The sequence below is a fragment of the Myotis davidii genome, unplaced genomic scaffold (genome assembly GCF_000327345.1).
Source record: "Myotis davidii unplaced genomic scaffold, ASM32734v1 scaffold327, whole genome shotgun sequence".
Taxonomy (NCBI): Eukaryota; Metazoa; Chordata; class Mammalia; order Chiroptera; family Vespertilionidae; genus Myotis; species Myotis davidii.
Window position 1 is genome coordinate 5,888,418 of NW_006298628.1, and position 3,472 is coordinate 5,891,889.

Genomic DNA, 3,472 nt, shown 5'->3' on the forward strand with positions numbered 1-3,472 from the left:
TGAGAGGTTGCACATCAAAATCACTTAAGATGTGAAGAGACACAAGACAAGCGCAATGCCTATGTCCTCGTGTTCTGGAACTGCCGTAACAAGTTACCACACATAGGGTGGTTCGGAACACGAGAAAGTTCTCTCACAGCCAGAAGTCCCCTATCAAGGAGTGGGCAGGCCACTCCCTCTGAAGGCGCTCAGGTCGAATCCTTCCTCCCTCTCTGGGCTGCTGGTGGCTCCTTGCGTTCTGTGGTGTGTGGCAGCACCACTCCCATCTCTGCCTCCAGCTCCATGCGGCCTTCATCTCTGTGTCTCTCTGTGTTCTCATCCATGTCTGATACGGACACTCGTTGGATTTAATGCCCACCCCCATCCAATATGACCTCATCTCAATTCTCACCACAGTTACATCTGCAAAGACCCATGTTCAAATAAGGTCCAGTTCTGCAGTCCCAGGTGGTCATGAATTTGAGTTTGACTCAGGTTACATAAAGTCGATGCTCTATTCAACCCACTATCCCACCTACCAGATCGGCAGCTGTCCAAGTTGCAGAGGCTGTGGTGAGAAACGTGTTAAAGAGACAGCTGTGCACCCTGGCTGGTTTGGCTCAGCGGATAGAGCATCGGCCTGCAGGCTGAAGGGTCCCGGGTTCAATTCCTGTCAAGGGCACAGGTCTGGGTGGTGGGCTCAATCCCCAGTAGGGGGCGTGCAGGAATTCTCTCTCATCATTGATGTTTCTATCTCTCTCTCCTTTTCCCGTTCTCTCTGAAATCAATAAAAAATATATTTTAAAAAAGACAGAGAGATGGTTGTGCTAAGAGATGAGCAGGGCCAATCTGGGAGGCTTCTGGAAGCAGCTTCTTTTTTAAAAATATATTTTTATTGATTTCAGAGAAGAAGGGAGAGGGAGAGAGAGAGAGATAGAAACATCAATCATGAGAGAGAATCATTGATCAGCTGCCTCCTGCACGCTCCCCACTTGGGATCGAGCCCACAGCCAGGGACAGGCTGGGAGCGGCTTTTAGTCTCTCCTGTTCATCCTACAAAGTCCCAGCCACCTGTGTGTAGCTGGGTCTCCTGGCGCTGGGGGTTGTCACGTGTAGAGGCAATATGTTGGGCTTGAGCTGACCTGGACCTCAGCCTCTGCCATCAGACCGGAAGGCCCAGCATGGGGCCCGGAGCAGGCTGGCAGGCAGGATTGCAGGCTCAGGAGGCAAGCAGGAGGCTGAAGCACTGCCCCAAGGCCCTGGTCCCCTTTCCCCAAGAGAGCGCTGCCACCCGCTGGTTTCCCAGGCCAGCCAGCCATCTGGGCCAGGTGTCCTCGTCAGAGCCCGGGCTGACACGGCAGATGGGCTGAGCCCAGCGTTTCGCTGTCCCCGGCCTTGCCTGAGCCTGCCGGCTGTGAGCGCTGACAGAGCAGACTGACCACCCCGCCTGAGAGAGGCAGAAGGTTCCGAGGTGGAGGAGACCCCGCAAGCCCACAGCGAGGAAGCTGCTCGGCCAGGACCCAGTCCCAGCTCTGCCTGCCGCAAGGCTCACTTTCCAGGGCCAAGTCCCCTCCTGCTCGGGGTCCCCAAGACTCAGAGTCAACAAGGGCCTCCATGGCCATCTAGACCTCGTCTCTTAACTTGACAGATTAGGAACCTGAGGCCCAGGGAGGGGAAGGGTCATGTCCAAAGTCACACAGCAGAGCCTGCCTTGAACGTGTGAAATGTTTAACACATGCCACCCAGGAATGTGAGCTGGGCAGGGTGAGAACATGTGGGGTCAGAAGAGCCAGGTGTCCTTGAGAGAGCCTGCACCCCAGAACCACGTTCAGGTTGTTAAGAACATGAACGGGCAGATGGCCAAGGGCCAGCCACAGATGGGTCCGCTCACCGTCTGTTCGCTCCCTGTTCAGGGAAAGTGAGGCTTCAGCTCTCCAGCCACTTACCCACAATGCCCCCTGCAAACCGAGCTCCATCCCCAACGGCCCAGTCCCGTCGCTGACCCCCAAGTCTCCACCCATCTCAGACCTCGGCCTGAATTTCCGCTTCTGTTCTTTCTTTCTGTCCAAATGCCTCCTGTTCTTTAAGGCTAGACCTCAGTCCAACACACAAATTTGAGATATGATTTTTGGCCAGGCCGGCATGGACCACTGATTGAGCATCGACCTATGAACCAGGAGGTCAAGATTTGGTTCCTGGGCAGGGCCCATGCCTGGGGTGTGGGCTCAACCCCCAGTAGGGGGCGTGCAGAAGGCAGCTGATAATTGATTCTCTTAATGATTCTCTCTCATGATTGATGTTTCTATCTCTCCCTCCCTCTCTCTTCTTCCCTGAAATTAATTTTTTTAAAAACACATATGATTTCTGCAGACTGTGTGGCATCAAGTAGGTGCTCAATGAAGGACAAAAGAAAGGGAGGAGGGAAACGGGGAGAAAGAGAGGAAAGAGAAGTTGGTAAGGGAATGTGACGGATGGTTGGATGGATGGATGGATGGATGGATGGATGGATAACTAGAAAAATGGAGGAGGATGGATGTGGGTAGGCCCGTGGGCAGGTGGGTGAATGATGAATGAAACCCAGAGAAAGAGCAGTCATTCCACCCATCCCAGCGTGGGCAAGCATCTTAGAGGAGCTTTTAACTGAATAGGTGCTAAGCAAGCAAAGAGAGTGAGGAAGGACATTCCACTTGCTCAAAGACCCACTGGTCCAAGGGCAACCGCAGCCTTGAAGCATCGCTGAGCCCAGCGCCAGAGACTGCATGGGCCTGATGGAGCTGAGCGCGGCGGCCGGTGACAAAGGTCTTGCTGAGGAGCTCGGACTTTACCCTGACGACACTGGGGGACACTGAAGGGGAGTAACATTGCCAGGGGTGTTTTACAAAGGCCTCCCAGGCATCCGGGGGACACATACTTCGGCAGAGGGGCAGGAAAGGAAAAACCAGGAAAGAAGATGTGACCTGGCCACTGTCCAGGTAAGGGGTGGCTCAGACCGCTCCTCTCCTGCAAGTCCCACCCCATCCCTCAGATCACCCGGCTTTCCCCTTCTCCGCCCTCCCACTGCCTCCGTGGTCTGTCCCCCCCCCCCCCGCAAAGCTTACTAGGTGCTTTGGGGGCCACAAAATGCCTCTCCTTGAGTCGGTGCTCGGCATGTTACTTTCCTGTAATTACTCTAATCTGATGGAGGAGACACAGCCCTTGCCCTTGAAGATGTTTAGTCTGATGGGGGAGGGCAAATGAGCCTCGCTCGTGCTTTCTCTGCTCCACGGGCCGTGCCGAGGGGAGCACCGAGCCGAAGAGCCACCAGGTGGGGTGGGTACCACACGGAAGGCTTCTTGGAAAGGTTGCCTTTGACTCAGGTTTTCAGAGAAGGAAGAGCCCTGCATGGGTGGGGTGGGGAGAGGGCATTCCCAGGCAGGCAGGGGCGTGGCTGTGGGAACTCAGGGAAGTAGACAACTGGGAGCCGGAATGGCTGTGTCAGGATCCTGCATTACAG